This window comes from Aythya marila (assembly GCF_965140915.1).
Source record: "Aythya marila genome assembly, chromosome: 4".
NCBI lineage: Eukaryota > Metazoa > Chordata > Aves > Anseriformes > Anatidae > Aythya > Aythya marila.
In genome coordinates, this window is record NC_139045.1 from 22,744,306 (window position 1) to 22,770,312 (window position 26,007).

A 26,007-nucleotide genomic window follows, 5' to 3' on the forward strand; every position below is an offset into this window, starting at 1 on the left:
AGTACATTAAAAGAGGCTGTAGCGAGGTGGGGGTTTGTCTGTTCTCCCACGTGCCTGGTGACAGGACGAGGGGGAATGGGCTAAAGTTGCACTAGGGGAGTTTTAGGTTGGATGTTAGGAAGAACTTCTTTACTGAGAGGGTTGTTAGGCCTTGGAATGGGCTGCCCAGGGAAGTGGTTGAGTCACCATCCCTGGAGGTCTTTAAAAGACGTTTAAATGTTGAACTTAGCAATATGGTTTAGTGGAGGACTTGTTAGTGTTAGGTCAGAGGTTGAACTTGATGATCTTGAGGTCTCTAGACCTGTGATTCTGTGATTAGTTGCTCTGTATAGATCCCAGCCCAGCTATACCTCTCCATTCAGTGAAAGTAAGCCTCCAAAAGGGGTAAGTAATGTGTCCTGTACTTTCTTTATAAACCCATTAAAAATTGAATACCACAGAAACACACGTCTCATCAGCACTATTTGTATCTTTAGCTGAAGTTTAAACTGCAGGTGGTTCTCCACCTCCATACTGTACTTTTTGGCTGCAGAACACCACATCCATAATGATTTTTGCTAGGAGCTGACACAGAAGAATGCTGTATAAAATAACAATACCCCCTGCTACAATACCATGATGATCATGAACCTCAAGGAATTCTTGAAGAACCAGTGACCTTAGGAGTATCTGAAGGTTCTAGTACAGAAGGAGGAGAATGGGGTGTTGTTTACAATATTTACCCTACCTTGAAATAAGGATTGAGTTCCCAGACTTAATGGCAGAACTTCAGTTCATATGTTTAAGTATACCATGAAAGAGAAGGAAACATACATGAGAGGAGTAGATGCCTATCACATAGAAAAAAATATGCAGACAATTATTCTGTTCAACCACAGTCCCCTGGTGGGATATTCAGTTTGTTTTCAGGCATTGCAGGGGATTAGGAGACAGCAAAAATACAGTTTACTTTATTGCAGCATCTTTTTTTTTTTTTTTTTTTTTTTTTTTTTTTTTTTTAATGCAGCAAAAAGAGACAATTCTTTTTATGGTTTGTTTCTATTCGGTTTTCTGAATATTTCACACTTTTAAGCCTCTTGCTCATTTTACTGCCTGCAGTTTCTGTAACATTAGAAACATTAATTTCTAAAAGACCAACATTAACATTTCTCTCTGTTAGCAGAGTATCATATGCTAGAGTATGATAGTAAAGCAAAAATCTCAGTGCTATGGCAAACTACTACGGAACACGTTATAGGGTCTCTAGAGAGATTAATCTGGAAATCTCAAAGTGACTTCAGAGCTTCTCAGGGCTATATCAAAAGAACAGAACCCTGAGTCAAAACATTTCTGTCCCCCAAAATGAGTTTGACAGCCCTGCTTCATTCAGTGTCTGAGTCCTAAGCACTGTTAACATGAGCTTCTGTGGCTGATAATAATGTTTAACAGGGCTTCTTTCAGAGATACTTCAAACTTATCATGTCTGTCTCTCACTGAATCATCTATGACCACAATTCTATCTCGACGTCTCCAACTTCAGTTTTAGAAAAATGAATTGTGATTGTTACACCATTTTTATTTCACAACAGGACAGAGAGAGAACATTTGATGTTTTACCATGTTAGTAAGATGACTTGTAGCAAGGAGCAGAGAAGAAGGCAGAAAAGCCTAGTCTGAGAAAACAGGCACAGGTCAAGTGTAAATAAAACTGGGTAAATAGGGATTAAATAGTTTTTTTTTTTTGCCATTTCTCTTGTATTGATTGAGTAGACAAATTAAACTCTGGGAATAAAATGTGTGGAGTTGAACAAACCCATTTTTTCCTTAACATAATAAGAAATATTAGTTTCAGTACAAAAGATATAACTTTTTTTTTTTCTTCCTCCTCCAAGCTGGAATATTCTACTCTTAAGATAAGTACAAATTTCCTTTTAAGTTAAAAAGGATCTTTCAAAGCAGATTACAACTGCTTTCAATAAGTGTCAAAACAAAATTGTCTCACATCTTTTCATCCAAAAATAAACTGTCGCAATTTTTTAATCATTTGTCATCTACACTGTTAAAGGAGATTTACAAACCTACACTTGGACAAAATGATACAAAATATTTAATTCTAAATTTAAGGATAAAGAGAAACTAGAGGCAAGAAAAAAGGCCATGAACATCTCCTGTCTGCTTTACTTGTCTGCACTTGATTTGGATTTTCAGTCATCTATGACATAATTTTTCCACTTGTCTTTGATATATACCATGTCTCATACCACAGTCATCAACAGTTCATTGAGTTGACTGGCCTCCAAAGTACCTGTCACCCATCACAATTAACTACAGTCTCTGTCACAAACAATTTAGGAGATACACATCTGTGCTCAGTCAGTCAGTCCCAGCTGTGATGTGCATATGTCTCATTTGATGATCGCAGCTCAACAACAGGGTTCTTGAAAAAGTGTTAAATACTATGACCTGATCCAAATGCAAGGATGTCTAATCTGTTTATGAGTGGATTGAATTTACATAGTTTCTGCATTGTCACAGAAATACACCAGAGTGCCACTGTATAATTGTTTCTTTGAAAGCTGTCCCTCATGCTGGAAAAAAAAAAAAAAAAAAAAAAAAAAAAAAAATTCAGCTGAAAACATTCTCCTAGAATGCAGTGGAATAAACAAAATATCTGTTAATTATTACCATTGGTGTGGTAGATTTGACACTCTGGGAGAATACTGAAGTATGTATACATTTGCCTTGTCTGCATTGTAGCCATATTTAGTGTTTCTCCTGAGCTCAAGACAATGATTCTTTTGGGAATTAATATTTTAAATACAATGTGGTGATCCATAAATTTGAACTAAGCAACCTGCTAAATAACTAGAGGTCCATGTTCATTCAGTTTCTGACATAAAATAGATTCTAAACATGTTCCAGTATTCCAATACCTGATAAAGAAAATGTGTCTGTTTCTCAAAGAAAGAATAAAAAAAAAAGAAAAAAAAAAAAAGAAAAAAAAAAAAGAGCTTGAAATCTCCTTGACATCTTACACAAAATATTAGGAGAATCAGGAGATCAAGATTTAAGGTCTGTGAAGTACAGAGATAAATTTGTTGCATCTGGAAAATGTATACCTGTGTTTAAAATGTATTTTCCTTAAAGTAAAGTGTTTTCCTGCACCTAAGAATTGTTCCTACCAATGACAATTCACTCAGAGGCTTTTTGTTTGTTTGTTTTATAAGCATGCCTGATACATGTATTTCAGTGCCTTTATTATGCTATCATATATACCTGTGCAAAAACTGCCAAATGAAAATGGTAGAATTCTGTAATTCATTTGTCTAAGTTAAAGCAATTACTCAAGTCACAAGACAATGAGCAATCTGAGTCTATAAATGCCTGCCTAAAATGAAATGCACAGAGTGATACTAAAAGAGATTATATTTACAGTTACTGAAATGTTCATAACTATTTTTTTTTGTAGAACAGAAACAATTGTCACCACATTTTCTAGCTGTACCGGTCAGTAAATCAAACACATGCTCAGTGTGAGGTTTGAGAAGTCCAGACATTACTTGGTTTACTTTAAATGACACGCAGTAAAACCCGGTGAAAAAAATATTAACTCTGAATATTAACTCTCCCCAGTCTCAAATGCTGGACTTGTGGAGGTAAAAGCTAGTACCTTGTTTAAGTATTTCCAGCTTTCACCAATATAGGGGAGAAGGCAGAGAAAATGCTGAGTGGTACAAACTGAGATGATGTTAGTTTTTAGTTCTTGTAAAAAGCTGGTCTCTCCAAGCTGACTTGCTGCCTTTTGGTTAAAACAATAGAGGAATAGGATGATGTTTTATGTGGTTATGGCACCCTGTAGAACAAAGAGGCATGGACAGATCTAGTAAAGTCATTGTCTTTACAAGTTTGTAAAGAAATGAGGTTAGAGTAGATATTCTTCATCTGATGAACATTTCTCCCTGGTTTAGATTAACCTGTGGAACAGGAACTTGGTTTCATGAGTAAAACCTCACCAAAATCAATTCTGGATCAGCATATCTATCTGTAACTAATGGTGCCCTGCCCTCCCCCCCCTTTTTTTTTTTTTAATTATTTTTTTGTGAAAAAAATCTATGTGAAATAAGTGATTACTTACACAATTTAAATGATATATTCCAACTATAGTATTCCATGTCAGCTGTGTTTTCATAGCAGGCAAAGTATATATTTTTTTTAACTGTTTAATAATATATATTTTTTTAAATTGCATGATAATCATTTGATAGAAACACCTTAAACTGTTAGTGGAAAATTCCCAGCTGGAAATAAATAAATAAATAAATAAATAAATAAATAAATAAATAAATAAGGGCATAGTCCTTATAGTCCTTACCAGATTGTAAAGATTACATATTACACCGATGCTTTATGTGATAAGTAACAGTAGAAGAAAAATATAACAAAACTAAATTATGGAATGTTAACCTGACATGTATGATATGTACGATCAACAGTGGATCAAAGATAATTAAATGTATAGTGCATTTTATTCTTTTGTATTTGCAAAAACTTTCCAAAAGGTTAGTAAATTACAATTAAGGGGACCTACCAAATAGCTTACGAATACTTGGCCATCTACCAAGTTCTTTAGAACGTGTTCTAAAATCACAGTATTAAAATGTATAAATAATATGTTGGTCTTTCATGCCATATGTATTTAGAATACTAATAGACAGTGTTAGTGATAGAGAATTTAAAGTTAAGCAGTATTTACTTTCACTAGTAAGAAAACACATAATAGTGTAAGATTATCTGAATTCTAGGTAGTGAGTGCTAAGACAGAAGAGTCACTGTGCAACAGTGACTGCATGGGTAACTCTTACTTCTGTTACATTATTATTATTATTATTTTGGTCTTATTCTCGTCATTTGCTTTAGTTCTCCCTGAATATGCTTCAGAACAGTGTTGCAGGTTCATTAGTATGGGATATTTGTTACTGTACATTTATTTGCTTTTACTGCTGTCATTTAAAAGATGGTGATTACACTGGTGCTATATCAAGGAACTAGCAGTGACTGTGGTGGTTTGGGTTTGAAATCTTCTCAAACTTAGCACTGAGAAAGCTATGGCAAACTAGATTTTCAACTCCTCTGTTTCTTTTCAAAATGAATCATTTTTATTTAATTAATTTAATTTATTTAATTATATAGGGACATATTAAAGAACTAAAATCCACTGGAAAGCACGCAGCTTTGTATTTTTTTCTATTTAAGTTACAGCTGTTACTTCAAAGTTAGAATGGGGGAACAAAAGAGAATAATGTTACAATTAAATTTTCTTAATTGGTCACATTCAGTACAAACTGAGTTATATAAAATGTAAATACCATCATAGATTGGGCTAAAGTTCTGTGATCTGACATTCTATTTACTATATTTGTTTCTACTGCACATATGCATAGGAAGCATGTTGTTTTCTCTCTTAAAGAGTATTTAATTATTTCATTGTAAATATATATTATATTTTCCATTTGAAAAAACAAATACAGATGTGTTTCTGGTATATTTGGTCCCAAATTCTCATTGTAAATTGGCACTGTTTAAAGACCCAGCATAAACTGGGGAGAGAAGAAAGAAAAAATCATATTAACAGATATCAAAATATATTTTGAAGCATTCATAACCACTAACCTAGATGCATAATATTGAATATCACAAAGGAGTTAAGTTGAGCACAATAACAACAACAACAAAAAGCTGTTGTATCTAATACACTTCTGGTGCAATATCATATTAGTTAATGATATCAATAATTGCAGTGCAAAGGAGTTTACTAAAATGAGAGGCAATAGAATTGCCCATCTGTTCCAATCAGGACAGGGAATATTTTGCTGATTTTAAGTACAGCCCATGAGATAAAGCACTGTGTCAGTATCATTGAGGGATAATGATGGACTGTGCATTTCTGGGGATTACAAACTGTGCTCGAATTCTGACGGGCTCAAAGATCTTGGGACTTCAGTCTCTTGAGAAATGCAGTATATACTTAACATATACATTTATACATTTAGATTTTGGGGCAGCAGGTTATGAATTATTTACCCTTTTGGACAGTTTTCCTACTTCTCTTATATAAGAAAAGGAAATCCGCCAAAATTATGGCATGTGTATTTACATAATGGTAATCTGAATAACTGCTTAAAATTAATATGTGACAAAGAAGCTGCCAGTGACCCCATTTCACACAAAAAATAAATGAAAAAGTATTTTTAGTTGTGTATGTGGGCTCCTGACTAGTTAAGAAAGCATATGTATTGCTGTACCATTTTCAGTTTGAGTTTTGTTTTTCTGGACAATAGTGTTTTTATGATGTATTAGTGTTTTTATGATGTATTATGATGTATGATGTATTATGATTGATGTATATGTTGTATTTTTGGTATATATGGGAAACTGAAACTTAGCTCCTCAACTCCTCACACATATACTGCTGAATGATATTCTTACATTGTACTCAGTAAGGTTTTTGTTTGTTTGTTTTGGTGCTGCTATTTTTTACAGTTGATCATTGTGCAGTGAAAAATATCTACATATTTTGGGGGGTGAACATATACCTCTATATTAATAGCTCCATCTTCTGTCTTTCTTGTGCATGGTCATCTTCAGGGGCTGTATTTTGAAGCATGAGACAAGTTATTGTATTTGTGATTCATAATGTTTCAGGAATAAATTTCTATTGAAAATGAGCAGTAATACTCTGTTCCTTCTTTCAGAAATGCCCTAAGGAATATAAATCTGTTACAGTAGCTTTTGATTTTAATTCTGTTTCTCAGAGAGTTTAACCAGTGTTTCAGACAATATCCAATGCAAATGCTCTCAAAATAGTGTTAAGCTATTGTTGCTTATAATTCTTGGATGCATTAAGGAAAGAATAGGTCCAAAGATAGATGACAGAAGTTTAACAGAACTATACTATAGGCTAAAATACTGGAAATAAATGTGCAAACCGTACAATTATCAAACAATTAACTTTTTGGACTGCTTTGTGATCTACCCTCAGGGTAAAATAGACCAAAACACCTGTTAAATAGCATAAAATCTAATTTTACTTAATGGCCTTTATTTCCCTAATTTGCTTAGTTCTTGGGAAAAGCTGTTATCAGGAAAAATGTTTTATTCCCATTGTGGAGTGAAGTGCCAATTTGTTCCAGTTCCCTTCAGTGTGTATATCGCACTTATGCACAAAGTAAAATTCATTTGCAGATGAACAGTATAGCTCCAGGAAGTTGTTACACAAACTACAACATGCAAAATCTTTTGTGTGTGTGTGTGTGTGTGTGTGTGCGTGCACACTCCTCGAAGCCAAACTTTTACTTTTATTGGGGTGGATTTTAACAATTTAGGCCAATAAAAGTCACAATTAATTACATTGAAACCATAGAAATTATTTTCTGAGTGTGCTGGAGTCCTTATCAGTTCTAAAATGTCTGAAGTGAACAGAAAAGTCTTCTGCACACACATTGGAAGATGTATAGAAGATTATTTCCATCTCAATCATAGATTTAATTTAGTTCATAATATATTAGAAAACAACTTTTCCAGTATACTTGGGTCTATCTGCAGTATTCATTATCTGAAAGTCTCATTAACAAGTTAATTGATCTTCCCTAAGGAAATCTTAAAGATCCCACCCACACAAGTCTTGATTCCTATTTAACCTGAAGTAGCCCTGAGAGCCCAAATTCCTTTAAAAATTGATGACATTAGGGCAGACTATGAAAAATAAGGATTTAAATTATTTTTCCAGGACATTGTTCTTTACTATTTGAAAATGTTAGAGTAAAAATGAAAACGGGTATTCAAAGAAAAGAAACAAAGAGGTGGAGGCAGAAAGGGAAGAGTTTTTTAATGCCCCTGAAAGCTGCATTCAAGAAAAATGCATGTAAAGGCTACATTTTTCATAAAAGCACTGCTTCAGGGTAGAGGACCCAAAAGACACAAAAAGAAAAACAGAAAAAAAAAAAGTGAATATTAAATCTAAACTTGTTCTATACTTAGAACCTGCTGGTTATGTGGATATTTGATAACTATTTAGTGGCAACACAGAGGGCAACATGAAAATTAAGTCATAACACCTGGGCTCAATGTATAACACAGGGGTAAAACATAACTAACAGAAGTAAACAAATCACCTATAAATGAGTCCCAAATCATTCATCTGTAATAACAATTAAGTTCAGTTCAGGTTTTATATTTCCCCACTCACCCACAAAGCTGACTTGAGATTATTTTTCTCCTTTTTCAATACAATTACATTCTATATTAGTTGAATTATATTATCATATAGAAATAAACACTTACATTCCCTGGTGATGACAATAACTTTCTAGAGAACAAAAAGGTTTATTATTATTATTATTAATATATATATATATAATTAATCTTTGTTTATAATAATCAGCAATTAGTTGTAGCAATATCCCTGTGGCTCCCACCAGCTGGGTGGAGAAGCAATTATATAGTTGGCATTGGCATTTCTTTTAGGACAGCAGCTTCAGAGTCACTGTACAAGAAACCACTTTTATCAGGTTTATTTAGATTTTTAAGATTTTTTTTTTCCACATTTTTATGAAGAAATCATTTTAATCCTTTGTGTCTTAGCCAAGGAATGAATGACACTTACTTGCTAGTCAGAAGGTGTTATTTCTATTGCAAGGTAACATATATGTTTAGAATAGAATTTCAGACTACTTTAAAGAATTTACCAATAATTCCTAGTTAAATATGGAAGAGCTGGAAGAGGTTAGAGGCCTGACAAAAATTTATGTGAGTAAGGATGTGTTATAATTTCTATTGGAAAAATACCTGAATGTTCGTCCATCTTACTATTGTATGCTTTAGTTGGTATCAGCTTTGTAAGTAGTATTTTCCAGATGTAAGTTAAAAAGTACCAAGTATTAAAAAAAAAGTTATGCTCTAAGAAAAAAGATAACAAGAAAATATTAAAAAAAAAAAAAAAAAGAACAACAAAACCTAGAACATTTTAACTGTTCTCATTATTATCTGGCTGATTTCTTTTTGGTATCACAGTAGATCCTCAGGGAAAACTGTGGGATGAGAACACATTATGATCTCTGACATGGCAATGGGCAAAAATGTGGTTGCTGAAAATAAAGGATATTGTAAGAACAAATCCAACATTGGTATCTGGACCAAATAGTTGGAAGAACAGCCTAAGAGAAGTATAACAGAAGGTTACAGAGGAAAGAAGGTTACAGGGAAAGATCCTGGGAAAAGTCTAAAAAGCATTATGCAGAATAAAATGAGAAGAATATATAATAAATGAAGAATGATTCAAATGCATAATAGGTAGTCAAAATTACTATAAGTTTAGTCAGAAATAACACTTAGGAAAAAGGTTGTAATACAACAACTATTTTTTATATTGAGTAAACAAGGAAGTGTTTTTGGGTGGAGCTGGAAAACAACGTAACACCATGTTTAAGTGATGAGCTGGAGTGAATAATAATTGCATAATTAAAACTTAGCTTTACATCTGCACACAGTTATATCCATATGCACAAAAAAAAGGAAATGGATTTAACAGAATGTCATAGATTCTTAAGGCATCAGCTTATAATTTAGGAGACAGCAGAAGACAGGGAGAATAAAAAATATGTTGAAGACCATCCAACAGCAGCTAAGTTCCATCTAAATCACTAGTAACAATCTAATCAATGTATTGAGAGCTGCAGCAGACCTAAAGAATGCTACATTTTAGTATAGACAATCCACCTAAGATTCTTTATGTTGCTTTTATAAGGTACATGGATTCTTTATGTTACCTTTACATTCTGTCTACCTTTGTGTAGTGATCTTTCCCTTTCATGTGGCAACCCACTGCGGTTCTAGTGGCAGTTCACACTGATTACTTCACTCTGTGTGTCAAAAATCTGATTAATATCTTCAGGTTTATTTATTTATTTTATATCCAGAGGGATAAAGTTTTCAAAATATTTGAGTAACTTCCAAACTATTTTTTTTTTAATGATACAAAGACCAGATTAGGAGTTAGACATATACACATCCTTACAAAACCATCCTGAGAAAGGGAAATCTCACATGTATTTAATGGTACTTAACTTTTACATGGAATTAAGATCCTAAAACATGTAGATATCTTTGAATTTTTGGCCCACAAGCATACAACACACCACAGCAGGTAATTAAGCATCATCAGTCAACATCTACCAATTCTTTAAGAAGAGTGTTTGTGAGTCAACTCTGGTCCACATGCTATAAAAGAATAACAGCACAGATTTCTGTATAAATTCATAGATCCTGTCAGGAATATTGGCTCAGACACAGCATTTCACACATGTGGCTAAAATCATTTCACAATGGAACTTAAAACCTAAAAGCAGGGTTTGAATTTTGCTACCATACTTTGAAAGAACATCACAGAAATACTATACATAAATAAATCCAGAATGGGGTATCTTCAAATGCTTCTTTTAGTGAAAATGGCTGAATATGAGCCAATAAAAAAGAGTGGAGGAACAGATCATATAGTTTACTGTTTTAATAATGGATTTTTCCTTACCTAATGCTCAGTGAAGAACTGTGTGCTGATTGGTATTTTTATATTGGTCAAACTTCCTAGTCAAAGTCTGGACTCAGCATCCTGGTATGACTGTTTATCAGCTGGCATTCTGCAGCTTCAAAACAGGTGAAGAATCATACAACTAGTTTTATAGCAATTTCCCTTTATCCTGTTTTCCTTTTTTCCTTTTTTTTTTTTTTTTTTTTTCTTTTTCTTTTTTCCATTTTTTCCCTCCCCTTTCTTTTCTCATTCAAGTGTGTAATAAGTCAATAGCTGATGGTATTCTGACAAGGGCACAGCTTCTCCAGGTTTCCACAGGCATATACAGGCATATGTATATAGCTTAGTTCATATATGCATAGCCAATATTTGGTTATGCTTCTGTCTTTGCTTCAATGTGCCTACAATAAGAGAAAAAATGAGAAAAAAAACATTAATAGGTGCATAATCTTCTGCATCTTGTCCTGTCCTATCCTTTGTAGCACAGGTCATTCAGCAAAGGTTTCATCCAAAGACATCATGAATCGCCTTGAAACCATCATTCTGCCATTTCTCATTAGATAGGCTGTAATAAAAATTAAATTATTAATAATGCCAGAAATACCAGACCAATTAAAATTAGTGAGAAAAAGTGATTAGGCAAAGATTTAGTTTGTTTCAAGAAATCATTTAACTGTTTGGATGTTTAGCCACAGAAAATTGATATAGTAATTTGGATTTTTCAGAAATGGCCAAAAAATTGTCTGGGTAAAATCTAGGAAGCATTTTTTAAACTTCTGTTTCAAGACTTGTCAACAGCTGAGATGCAATGATTCATTCTACCAATGCACTTTCTGAATTCCTATCTTTTATTTTCTGTTGTTCTTGTTTCCTTGTATTTGCTTGTTTGTTTTTGTTTATTTTCCTATGATATAGATAAATGTGTTTAGAAAGGAAAGTATTTCTCTTACTCTGTCTTTACTTTGTATTATCCTTTCACTTCTTCTCTCTCTTTTCCTTTTTCTTTTTTTTTTTTTTTTTCCTTTTCCTCATTTGTGTCATGGTCACTTGCTCTTCTAAGTTGTCATTAATAGTAATAAATATATTTTTAATTCTTTCCCCTGCTATGCCTGCTTACTTATCTCCTTAGGTCAGTAGTTGTTTCTTTCATGCTTATGGTTTATAATAGGCAGAAAAACACAATTTCAGTATAGTTAAAATACAAACCCAAAGAATATTTATATTAGAAAAAAAAAAAAAAAGTAATGCTTTATAAAATCATTTCAGCTCTAAAAAAAAAAAAAAAAAAAAAAAAGAATTTTAATTGCTTTCTTAAACCCAGAGAAAGCTGAAAGAGATCTTTAAATAAAAATTCATTTAAATCTGAATTTGGAGATAATTAATTTTACACAGCTCAATACAAATTAGCAATTTGTATTTCATGTCTACATCAAACCTGCTATCTAATAGAAAACGGGAATGGATTTGTACTAGGCCTTATTCTCTTGTCATGAGTATAGTATCTGAATGGCAGATAGTAGTGCAGTAAGTAAAACATCAAAGGAAAGTATTGTCTTAACTCCTTTATAAAAAAATAAAATTAAATTAAAAAAAAAAAAAAAGGCTGAAATCTACAAGGATGGGGAGAAGGGGGAATGTGGTCTGAATTTTACTTCTAACAAAGTATTGGCTACACACAGACAGGAATAAATTTGACACCTGGCGGCAAAGGCATCTGCCGAGATCTACTTGAGGTTTTATAAATCTGTCTTGCGGCACAACTTTGCTATACCAGACTAACATAATAAAACAAAAAGCTATACTTCTGACATTAAAGTTAATTAGTAAGTAGAGGGAGGTTTGGGAAAGAGGCCCAGATGAAATCAACCGCATGGTTAAAAAGTTTCTAAATACATAAAGGAACTAAAAAGTAAGTAATGTTGAAAGAACAACAGTTCTTTCAAGTTTTAGGGAAAAAAATATCACTATCAAGTACACTTCATACCTTTTGAAGGAAAGTAAAAGTCAGTAATTTTTCTCAAGTTTGTATAAAATATCAGTCAGTGACACAGTGACTGCTTTAATAACCTTTTAGCCTTTCATCTAATTTCTTCAAGGACAGCTATATAAAAGCACTTTGATTCAACTAATGATTACTTTTCCCCCAAACAATTTAAAGGACCGTCTGGATGTTCTCTAAATAGAATAGAATGAAGCAAGATGCAACACTGTGAGAAACATACCAGAATGCAAAAGGATTTAAGTTATTAAAGAATAGCATCCATCTTCTAAAAGATAGTGAGAAATATACCAGTGTTTTCACCTTTATAATCTTCCCTGAATTCTACACCCACATTGCCACCCTGTTCTAATATCACTCTCAAGTAACATTCCCAGTAATTTTTAAAAGCTTTTCAGCTTCATTACAATCTTCCTGGAAGACCTAATAAAATAAAGCTTTTGTTTTATGTTCATAATTCTCAGAAGTTCTCATATACTTTGCTAATAACTAAATTCACTAGGGGATATTATAGGTTCATCTCTCGCGATTCTTCTGAAAAGGAAAAATGCATCCAAGGCTTATGTCATTGTCCTAGGAATAGTTCAGAACTGTTCTTAGGAAAGCATAAACTGATTGCAATCTGTGCTAGCTGATGATGAAAATAAAACAAAATTCAGCCCAGAGAATGGACTCAACAATGTATCTTATTATTTAAATATTTTCTAAGTCTGTTGGCCAAAATCTTGGTATGACCAACTGAGGAGTTTAATGTTGGAAAAAAAAAAAAACTGTTCCACAGTTGCATCTCTCACCTACGATGATAAAAGTTGAGTAGACAGCTGGAAGAGAAGCAGACTTAAAGCTTTTTGGGTCAGCCACAGAGAGAAAAGCGTGCTGACACACAAAGCATTAGCACTTAGGGGTAAGCTTGCTTATTGTAAAAGTACTAATATATTAAGTTAGCATAAAAGCTCTTTTATTGGGAAGCACATGCTCTCATAAGTAATTTCTTGGAAGGAACATAAGTAAATATTCAACATTTTAACTATTGCTTAGTCTATAACAATGAAAATGAAGAGAATGACTAAAGAACAATCTCTAGGAACAAAGTAAAACTAAAGCAGGAATATTAACTGTATATATTGGCCATTAATTTCCAAAATTACTGCTCTTCAAGGACATATATTTTAGAAAACTGTTTACAGAAACTGCAGCATTTTTTCTTCCTATGCTGATCTATAGAGATTTTATTCAAAATATGCAAAACAAGAAAGAAGATCAGATCAAAATCTAGAATGTTTCTTTCACATCAACTTCCTATTTTTTGTTTGTAACATTAAATCTCTCTTCATCATATATTCATTCTCAATTTCTTTCTAAGCCCTAGTGCAAAGGGGCTAGAATTTCAGAAGTGAGTAGTAACATATATTTTTTTACAACATATATTTTTTTACAACATATACTTTTGCGCCAGGGGAGTTTTAGGTTAGATGTTAGGAAGAACTTCTTTACCGAAAGGGTTGTTAGGCATTGGAACCGGCTGCCCAGGGAAGTGGTGGAGTCACCATCCCTGGAAGTCTTTAGAAGACATTTAGATGTAGAGCTTAGGGATATGGTTTAGTGGGGACTGTTAGCGTTAGGTCAGAGGTTGGACTCGATGATCTTGAGGTCTCTTCCAACCTAGAAATTCTGTGATTCTGTGATATATCTTTAGAAATAGGCTTGAACTCTTGAAGTTCAACAAGGCCAAGTGCAATGTCCTGCACCTGGGTTGAGGAAATCCCAAGCGTAAATGCAGGCTGGGTGGAGAATGGATTGAGAGCATCCCTGAGGAGGAATTGGGGGTGTTGTTTGAGGAGAAGCTTGTCATGAACTGGCAATGTGCACTTGCAGCCCAGAAAGCCAACTCTATTAAAAGAAAGCCAACTGCAACAAGAGAAACATGACCAGCAGGTCAAGGGAGGTGATTGTTCCCCTCTACTCTGCTCTTGTGAGACCACACCTGGAGCACTGTGCTCAGCTCTGGGGCCCCCAGCATGAGGATATGGACCTGTTGGAGTGAGTCCAGAGAAGAACTATGTTGTGGTTTAACCCGGCCGGCAGCTAAACAGCCATTCACTCACCCTCTCCCCTCTCTCTCTGGGATGGGGGAGAGAAACTGGAAAGTGAAAACTGTGAGTTGAGATAAAGGCAGTTTATCAAGATGGGAAAATAATAATAACAATAATAATAGTACTACTAATAACATTGTGTACGAAACAAATTGTTCACCACCCGCTGACCAATGCCCAGCCTACTCCCAAGCAGCTAGCCCCCCCATCCCGGTTAGCCACCCCTATATATTGTTTAGCATGACATCAGATGGCATGGAATACCACTTTGACCAGTTTGGGTCAGCTGTCCTGGGTCTGTCCCCTCCCAGCTTTTGCTGCACCCCTAGACTGTCCGCTGGCAAGACAGTGAGGAGCTGAAAAGTCCTTGGCTTGGTGTAAGCACTGTCCTGCAACAATTAAAACATCAGCATGTTATCAGCACTCTTCTCATCCTAATCCAAAACATAGCACTCTACCGGCTACTAGGAGGAAAATTAACCCTGTCCTAACTGAAACCAGGACAAGCTACAACACCTCCACCATGAAGACAGGGTGAGAGAGCAGGCATTGTTCAGTCTGGAGAAGAGAAGGCTGAGAAGACCTTCCAGTACCTAAAGGGGACTTACAAAAAAAGTTGGAGAGGGACTCTTTACAGTGCAGAGTGCAGAGATAGGACAAGAGGTAATGGCTTTAAGCTCTAAAAGTGTAGATTTAGATTAGATATTAGGTAGAAATTCTTTACTGAGAGGGTGGTGAGGCCAGGTTGCCCAGAAGTTGTGGATGCCCAGTTCCTGGAAGCATTTAAGGCCAGGCTTGATTGGGCTTTGAGCAGCCTGGCATAGTGGAAGGTGTCCCTGACCATGGTGGTGGGGGAGTGGAACCAGGTAATCTTTTAAGTCTCTTCCAACCCAAACCATTCTGTGATTCTAGGAATGAGGTTCTTTGGTCTTCTTTTTATGACAGATTTTGTTAAAAGACAGATATACCTTTGTCTAGACACTGACTTCTGATCTCTTTTGTTTGTTTGTTTATTCTTTCGCTTGTTTCTTTTCCCATATTATATTTATTATTGATTGGAAATATAATGTTTTTAATAACAAATAAATCACTGCAATCCTAAAGTAAACAACTGACAGAAATGAACCAGTACAACACAATGAATATATGAATAGCAATTGGAGCCCTTATGTACAGTTGTATTCTCTTACAAGATCAAGCTCAAGAAATGTGTGATTGCATCTCTCCAAGAATGTCTGAGCCATCTCAACAGCAATTTCTAGAACTATTTCTAAGTACCAAGTTAGTGAAAGCATAGAAACTGCCTCCAGAATTGGCTTCAAATTTCTGTGTGAGTATGTATATGTGTGTGCACATGTGCTTTTTCCAGCCAGTCAAGTTCTGAAGTCAACTTCTCTGAAGTCAATTTAGCAAGATCACTGTGGAACTTGAGGCTAATCATACACAATTTTGTCTTATTTTGTTTTGGTTTGTTCTTGTAGAGTACTTAACATACTTTCCCCAAATCCTATTTTATTCTTATGTCCCTAATAAGATGTATTAGTTATGAATGAATATGATGGTGCTTTAAGATAAAGCAAATAGGATTTAGCCTTATTATTTGATATTCCATTGTCATTTTAATTCACTCTTACTGACTTTTTGAAGTTTTTTTTTTTTTTTTTTTTTTTACCATGCTTTTTGAGCAATAGCATTACCATTAATCTTTTAAAACTTACTCCATATTTACCTTCTGCAGTATTTGATTATTTCACAGTATATATATAGAGAGAGAATATATATAACGGTTACTGTACTTATCAAGATCTGCTTAGAATTTCAAAGTATGCAAAAATTTTTTGTCAGTTTACTGATTTTAAAATTTCCCAATACGATAGAGAGAAGAAAAACAGCTACTGTACCAGTGTCAGTGCATTGAGTTAATTTTCACTGAAGTTATCTTAAGAAAATTATCTGGATTCGCTCCAAATATTCAAAGTAATTAATAGCACAATATGTTATGATCTGAATGTTGTGAAAAGCCATTCAGGGCCATAGCAAGAATAGAGAGAAAAAATTATTTGACCATAATATTTCAAGTGCATCTTTCAGGCAGAATACTACAATTAGAGGATAACCCTAAAAATCTTGGTAATGATTCGTACTCAAAGCCGCCTTTTCTCAGCCAAAGTTCAAACTGATTTTAAAAGTGAAGACTTGACTCACAAATCACTTGTCTTACTTTTCCTCTTAATCACTATGGTACTTAAAAAGGAAACAAACAAGCAACAATAAGGTTCTCCGCAGTCACCTGTCCGGACTGCCACCTCCCCCCTCAGGGGATTCACTTGGGTGCCCACGCGAGCCCAGAGAGGCAGCATCTCCTCCCTTTGGGTTGCCGCCTCGGACCGACCGCTGCGACGGGTGCCCACCATGGCGAGGTCCATCCAGGTTCTCCTCCCTGCCCCGCTTGAACTACCTGCGCCTAACTGCCAAGCCGGTACTGTTAGCGCATCCTGTTTGCGGCACTCCCTAGGGACTACTTTTATAGCGCCGGGGGTGGGTGGGCTGCTGTCACCCCTGGCTGCGCCCTCAGAATGTCAGCGCCCGCGGCGGCACAAGCACAGCTCCTGCCTGCTCGGGGGGTTGGGGGGGGGGGGGGGCGGGGGAGGGCCGGGGCTGCGGCTCTGTTCCGCGTTATTGGGGGGTTTGGGGTTGGCTTCGTTCGTCTCCCCGCCAGGAGCCCTCGCTGTAGCCGGTTCCTGCGAGGTTCTTGATCGAAATTACCAGTTCTACCTCATCTCTCCTAAATCCTGCTGGAGTTTGTATGCTCTATCACACCTTCATTAATTTATATGCTCTAAATATTGCTCTAACAGCATAAAAATACATTCTCACATGATTAGAAAAACATTTCCTAGTTGTACCACCAGCAAGCAACAAAAGGGTATTCAAAGCTAGGATCTCACCCTAAGTCAGTTGACCTAGTTCACAAAATACAGGTCTGAAAAGGTCAACATAAAGTTCTGCTAAAAAAAAATTCTACAGCAGTGTGTAGATTTGGTCTTGCCTTTTGCCTCTACCGTCAGCAACCACAGACTCATACCCTTTCTCTTTAGGGAATCTGGATATCAAATCTTAGACAATGGTATGGGGAAATTAAAAGGCTTGGGAAAAAAAAAAAAATGGACTGGGAATGGCTTCTATGTGGATATTTGTACTTCCCAATAAACTTTCTGAAAAAGATCTTAGGCTGGACAGTGCAACTGTCCTTATATTCCCGTACTTATTCCCTTACCTTTCAGATTTCAGGTGAAATTAACTCCAGCAGCATCAATCTTCATGCCAAACTAAATTTCCACTTCATTAGGAGGAAGCTATGCCTATTTCATACTTCAGACAGACATGGTTTTATATCATTATAATTGCATTTTTGAAAGTTTGTATTTACTATGACCATTTTGAATAAAACTCTGCTTCTGAATCTGTTCCTACATAGATCAAGAGCAATTCCCCATTTGTAATTTATTGTATGAATCTGATATTTTATTTTTTTGCTATGTTAGTTGGCATTAGGGCAAGAGGGTTTTTGTACTCAGATTAGACAAAGTTCAAAGATGTCTTTAGTATTGCTAAATGTAAACATCAATTCATTTTTGTAAGATTGAAATTATATTGAAATTTGATTTTAAAGGGTTTTGTTTTTTTTTTGATTTGTAATTTGTTTTACTGTCAGAAATCGAGAATAATCCCATGAAATGAGTACAAACCTGCTTATACATAGATACATATGGCATATATGAATATATACAAGGCCTGGTTTCAAATAATTTCACTGATTTCAAACCAAGGCTACTTCATCCTCCAAGTTGCAGTGGACTGTTGAGTAAATCAGTCCCCTGCTGGAGCTCTTACCTGTTGAAGAGAAAAAAAAATAGTTTCAATTGTAAAAGATATAAGCCAAACAGACTCAATGTTGGAAAATCCTAAATAAACCAGGGACAGTCTCTGAGTGAGAGAGCTTGTGCTCCTGGTAAACAGGTTAGAAATACCATGCTAAGAATAAACCTACTTTTTTCCTACATTGCAGTAACCTGAAAGAGATTGAAAGAGTTCAAGAAACATTTGGAAAATGCTCTCAGATATATAGGTTGATTATTTGGTGGTCCTCTGTGGAACCAGGAATTGGACTTGAGGATCTCTTCCAACTCAGGATATTTTATTCTATGAATCTATTTATTTCTATGAATTTTACTATGATATGATTTTACCATGATTTCATTTTACTATGATTACTATGAATTTTACTGTGATTTACTATGATTTCTATGATTTTTACTATGATTACTATTCATATTTCTATGAATATTACTATGCATCTATTCTATGAATCATTTACTTGCTACAATATTAAGTTTTTTCTTTGTTTGTTTGTTTGTTTGTTTGGTTTTCTTTATTTATTTTCAAACGCTTTCTGTACAATTTTAAACAGATATCTCTTTTATATTCTGGGGTGCATTCAGAAGAGTGTTGCCAGCAGGTCAAAGGAAATGATCCTCCCCCTCTATTCAGCATTGGTGAAGTCACACCTGGAGAAACGTGTCCCATTATGGGTTCCCCAGCACAAGAGAAAAATAGAACTACTGGAGTGAGTTCAGAGGAGGGCTACGTGTATGATGATTAGAGGACTGGAGCACCTGTTGTATGAGGACAGGCTGAGAGAACTGGGCCTGTTTAGCCTGGAAAAAAAAAAAAAAAAAGACGACTAAGGGGAGACCTCATCAATATTTATAATTATCTGAGGGGAGGGTGTTGAGAGGATGGAGATGGTCTCTATTTGTCCTGTGCCCAGCAACAAAACAAGAGGCAATGGGCACAAACTGAATCATAGGAAGTTCTGGCTGAATATGAGAGGGCACTTCTTTACTGTGAGGGTAACAGAGCACTGGAACAGGTTTCCCAGAGAGATCTTCTCCCCTGGAGATACTCAAAACGGGTCTGGATGCCATGTTGTTCAATGTGCTCTAGATGATCCTGCTTGGCAGGGGGTTGGACTAGATGACCTTCAGAGGTCCCTTCCAACCTCAGCCATTCTGTGATTTTGTGATTCTGTGATTCTGTATCTAACATATACTCTGTCAATAAAACATAAGTTGCCCTGAAAGTCTTCTCCTTGCAAATTGTGCTCTACTAATATTGAAACAAAACAGTAGTTTATTTTTACTTTATTTTGTGCAATAAAGTGGCTTTGTGGAAGCATAGTTGTACTGTGGCTTCTAGAAAGACAGGGTCAATCTTTAAGAGTTACCACACATAATCAACATGCTTATTACTGTAACAGATTATTGAAAAAACTCTTCTAAGGTTGTTAAAAATGTTACTGGTGCAGAAGAAAAATATTAGACTATTAGAAAAAATATTAGAAAAATATTAGAGCTATTTTTAATGAAACATATTTTAACTTTGAATATTTTGTTCTTTTATTTTCAATATAATCATTTTAAAAGACTGCTTCTTTCTCTGATTCCACCATGGAATTTCACTGATTACCTTTTGCCTTTCCTTGCCTTTCCTTGCCTTTCCTGCCTTGCCTTGCCTTGTAGAATTTTATTTAGCAGGTGAGCAGGTGGGAATCCTTGAAGACTGTGTTTTTTGAGTTGAGTCGATTCACTATTGAGCAAAATAACTGAGTGCAACTGTTGTGGCCAAATTACAACCACACTGAATGCATAAACACTTTCCATCACATAATTGCACAGCTCCACTGTAGGAAAATGCATGGCATAGCTGGTTCACGTCTGTTCACTGCTGGTTATGCTTAGTGTTTGATCAATAAATTAAAACAAGGCAAAAAAATATAAACCAGTACATCAGATGGTACGAGCACATTTTCCATTTTGTCTTTGGACAAACATAGATAAGAATACTAACAAACAAACAGATCAGCCATGTTTCAAATTAAACAAATTATAAAAAAAAATATTTGGATGAGGGCAGTACAAAAACAGTTTTATTCTCAATTCAATGTTTTTCTGGTGTCATCAATGCTATTTTAAATTTATCTTCTATCAGAATTATACAGACTATTTGCCATAATAAAATGATATTTAATCTCATCTTCTATTAATTTGTAAAATACCTATAAAAATGGTTTCTAAATGCAAGCCTTTGAAGATGAATGCTATTATATGCAACATAGACCGCCTATCAACAGATATCTTATTCTACAGAAAACTGCTTTTGATTTGATTCTACACTGAAAATTAAAATCTATTTTCTGATTTTGCCTATGCTTTACAATGATACTCCTGTAAGTGTTATGAATATCTTTTGTTTGGCATTACAATAACAAAATTATGTTAACCAAACAATGTTATAAAAAAGAAGTGATGAAATTAAATAAACCCTACCATGAATTATGCACACACACGCTTACTCACACATCCCAGTATAGGTCCGTAATAGTTCACAGAACATGTAATGTACAGAATAAGCAATTCATAATTGCCTAAATAATGTTTTTGAACTACATACTTAGACAAAGAATATAAAAAAGAATTAAGGAATAATTTTGTACCCAGCACTAATTTTTTAGGTAAAATATTTTTCTACATTTTACTTATTCTAGAGATTAGTCATTTTCTTCTCGGTAATGCATTTTGTTTCTTCTTATGTTTATAGATCATGAAAAAATGTGTTGCTCTATAAATTTCTGGAATCTTTTAATAATTATGCAGTAATAAACAAAGTTAACATATTGGAGTATATATTATGGAGTATTTGTGACAACTATCATTTGAAATATTCTCTGCTGGTACTGTAGTGGTTGGTCAGCTGAGATAGACAGCATTACTTTTGGGCTTACTCTGGATGACTCAGAAATTTCATTATGTGAACATTTGAGGATAACCTCTGTATATATACCCATGTGTGAACTCACACAGTGGAAATGTTGCTTTTTCATCGTCATTCCCATGACCAGAATGTGATTCACATCTTACCATTTTCAAGAGAAAGGTTACTAGAATAAGTAGTTGCTGTTTAAGCAATTGTGATGTTTTGGTATCTTTGTAATATGCTCAAATTCGACTTAATTTACATACTACTGCCAATTTTCCTTCTCTACCTATGCTGGCTGTCCAAACCATGCTACAAAGAGGTTTTTTTTTGTTTTTGTTTGTTTGTTTGTTTGTTTTTCCCCTGAAATTATATCTGAAAATGTATCTTTGTGTGTGCACGCATGTGCATGTGTGTGTGTAAAATTAATGAATTCAAAAAAGAATGCAAAAATGCATTTTACCTTAATAATCAGAAGCAATTCTTTAAGTTGGAAGCAAAAATAAGAGCTTCCATCCTCAAATGGCTACTTCACAACCTGTACCTTTTTCCTTGAGTTTGGCAATGCTTTTGGTATTGTTCTGTCATTTTCTAGGCATGAAGACAGCAGTACAACTTACATTTAGCATGAAATTCACACCTGAAGAAAAGTGCAGACTGTGCAAAGTAAGGTTTAAATAGGTGGTAATTAACATAGCTGGATAGGGTTAATCTGTATGTAACAGGAAATTATCTTTTAATGGAGACACAGTTACAGTAGCCCACCTTGACAGTTTCCTTTCTTCCTTCCCTCCTTCCTTCCTTCCTTCCTTCCTTCCTTCCTTCCTTCCTTCCTTCCTTCCTTCCTTCCTTCCTTCCTTCCTTCCTTCCTTCCTTCCTTCTCTTTCTCTCTCTCTCTCTCTTTCTTTCTCTCTCTCTCTCTTTCTTTCTCTCTCTCTCTTTCTCCCTCTCTCTCTCCCCCTCTTTCTCTCTTTCTCTCATTTTCTTTCTTTCTCTCTTTCTCTCTCTCTCTCTTTTATCCCAAATTAGAATGCTGTGAAGGTGTTCTTATGGTGACTGCTCTTTCTCTTAAGATCAGAGAGCTTTCCTCTGCTCCCAAACCTAAGTTCATGCAGTAGCATTCTCTTCATGTTAAAAGGCCATATCTGCCAACCAGAGCACATGGTAGTGAATGTGTATTAATGACAGACACTAAACACATAGAACTATACAGTGAGGACAAGCAGAGGACTGAAATGCATCAAGGACTAAATATTATGAATGAACCTAGGATTCCTAAAGGATTCTGGAAAATGTTTAGTATAACATTGGATCTTTGAAATCTGATTCTCGAGATAGGACAAGCTGAATGGCTTGATCTAATTGTGCTACCATGTGTAGCAGAACCTCAGGTACGAACAAGTTATCATTGTATCATCATCCTGGATTGGAAATAACTACTATACTCCTTAATAAGTTCCATGGGAAGGACAACAGAAAAATCGTTTTGGGAATCCATTAGTTTAAGCTCAAGTGTAAGGTCTAGCCCCAAGATAATTTGAACGTATAAGTTAGTGGTTTCATTTGTTTGTTTGTTTGTTTGTTTTTCCAAGGTCTGAAGTATCAGGGAGGATTTCCATCAGCACAGCCAGAACTCACTTGAAACTGAAATCCAAAACTGGGTCAGAAAAGTCCTAAGAGGCTGCAGTTCAACGTTGTAGCTGATATTCTATCGTCTCTTCTTTTGTAGAGCTTGCAAAACTCAGTTTTTTTGTGAGTCATTCTATTCATGATGAGAAAATTATGATTCAGTCAGGCATTACTCTCTTGATGAAGTCCTCTTTACAAATAAAGCTTTGATTCATTGAACACAGCATAAATCAAACAGTAAAGCAAGGTACTTTGTTTTGTTTACTGCTTCAAGACCTTTTCAGGCAGTATGTACCTAAAAACCCTTTAATTTCCTCTTTACCTTAGGGCAAAATGTAGTTTTGCTACCTGTCTCATTCTGAGAAAGCCACACCCAATCAGCCTGTAAGTTTTGCACTCCCATTTTCCAGGAGGTTTTCTTTATGCCCAGGTACAACAGCTGAGGCTAACTGTAAGCAAAAACCTTGATTTAATTTAGTACATGGCAATAAAAGCATGACTAAGGAAGGGAATGCACTTCAATGCACGTTAGTTTGACTTTGCCATTTAACCAGTACTTCTTGATTTTATGACTTCAGGCAGAACACTGGCCAGAAATGTATATTCACTCACTATGTAAGCTTGCTTTTTTTTTTTTGATTATTAAGGCTGTCAGGCTAAGTGCGGTCTAACCTAAGTGTAGTGAGGATGAGAAATGATTTGGCAGCAGATAGCTCATTAACACTAAAGAGTATTTTCTTGTACACAAGCTGGCACTCATTTCTTCCTAAAGAAATTTCTTTGTCTGTGTCAAGGCACTTTTCTTGCATGTTCTAATCAAGAGGCCTGAGGATCACTAGAGCACTGATATCCCTTATTTATATGTAGGATGTGAAATTTACTTCAGTGTGACAGATTTCACATTTGTTTACATTTTACAAATATTTATAAATATTCTGATTGCTTTTGTTCTATAAATTTTAAGACATTGCACCCTAGGAAAAAAGGTAACACTTTCCCTATCTACAGCATATAGTCTTAATAAACTGCTTTTGTGGCTACTGGAAAATTCAGCTTCACTTATGTATTTAGTCACTTACAAAAGCAACCTTCTTCTTTGAATACCACATGTCCTTGAATTTAATAGTTAGAATTATAATTTTCTTTGGAAGAAACCACTCATTCTCAATTCAGATGGAAGGATTGATGGCTGATAAAAGTCAGAAAATAAATTTAAAAAAGAACCAGTTTAAATTATCAGTGGAAAAAAAAGTAATATATGAAAAACAATAAAAATGTTTACTATTCTGAGCTGCTTGCTAAACAGACGTCTTGTTTTTCAAGTGATTACTAAAGACCAGAAGTATCAGTGTTACTAGAGTAATATAAATCAATAAACTAAACAAATTAAACCTTAACAGCTTTCTCATTAACTCTGTCTTTAAACACACACCTTTAAAAATCAACATGTCCCAAATCTAGATCGATGTCTTTCTCGGTAACTGGTATATACTAAGTATTGTACACAGATTCTTAAAAAGATTATGTGATGCTATTAGTCCTATAGAGTCACACTGCCTGTAACACATGACAGGAGCATGACTCATAATCTCATTATTCCCTGTAACTTCTGATTCCTGTTCTTTCATGGCTCTGTTGAAAATCACTTCCATACTGCTGTGATTCTATGTGTCTTCTTATTCCTCCATATCCAAATTTCCTATTCCAGGAATGTCATCTCTCCATATAACTAATTTCCATGCAGATTCTTTTCCTCCTTTTTGGAAGGATCTATCTAGTTCCCTCCTTATTAAAGGGCCTCTCAACAGTGTTCACAGATATTTCCATCTCATAAATTCTCTACATTATATCAAATATAACTGTACTTGTATTTAATATCCCATCTAGCCAGGAGCTCAAAATACCTTAAATTTTAGCATGTTTTATTACTGAAACACAGTATTTTTCCATTCTTACTAATACTCATAATGTTGTGTGCCTCACCCTCGACTCTCCTTTTCATACTTCTGTCCAATAGTGTTATTTTGTTTTGTTGTCATGTTAACATCCTTGATTTCTTTCTACCTCTTTAAACACATACTTTTCTGTCCTCTGTTATTATTTTACTGTTATATCTGGGAAATCTATTCATGATGTTCCAATTTTGAACCGTAATAGGAGGAGACGCTAAAATAAGACAAAGGAAAGAAAGACAAATGAATGACTAATGACATTACCAAAGAATTAAAATGTTCTGAGTTGTGGAATATTTGCATTAGTCAGATTATTTGCACATATTATTTGTCAGAACAAAATAAACCAATTGTATGCTCCAGCACCATTGGTATCATGTGTATGAACAGACAGGTGAGTCAGCCTGTTATAGATGCAGTTAAATTTGACTCAGATTGTTACCTGCTTTGCATGTTGTAGTTCTTACACTAAACAGCAAAAAAAATATGAGATTGTATGTTGAACTTTGAGTATGCCATTTTCTCCTATGTCAAGCTCAGGCAATATAGCTTTCCTATATAGATCATAGCAATAAGTCCTATAATGTCAGTGAAGCAAAAAACATACAGATGCCATTAGAAGACAACCAATCTATGCAGAGCCAATAAAGTAGCAATTAGGTAACTCACATCTACATAAGCTAAAATACGGGAGAGGAGTTAATTAGAAAATCTTATGTCTGCCTGTTTACTTAAGGAAATTGCTTTACTACATCCTTTTTCCTTGTACCCCAGAATCCATCTAGGAGAACACATGAAGAGGAGAAGTAAACAGCTAAATTAACTCTTAAATACTTCTAAATTGCTAGAAACTTACCTGGTGTCTAAGCATCTTTTGAGAGAGAGAGGGAGAGAGAGAGAGATCAGGATAAAACTGTGCTACTGCTCAAGGATTCTTAAATAAATGTCTCACTGATG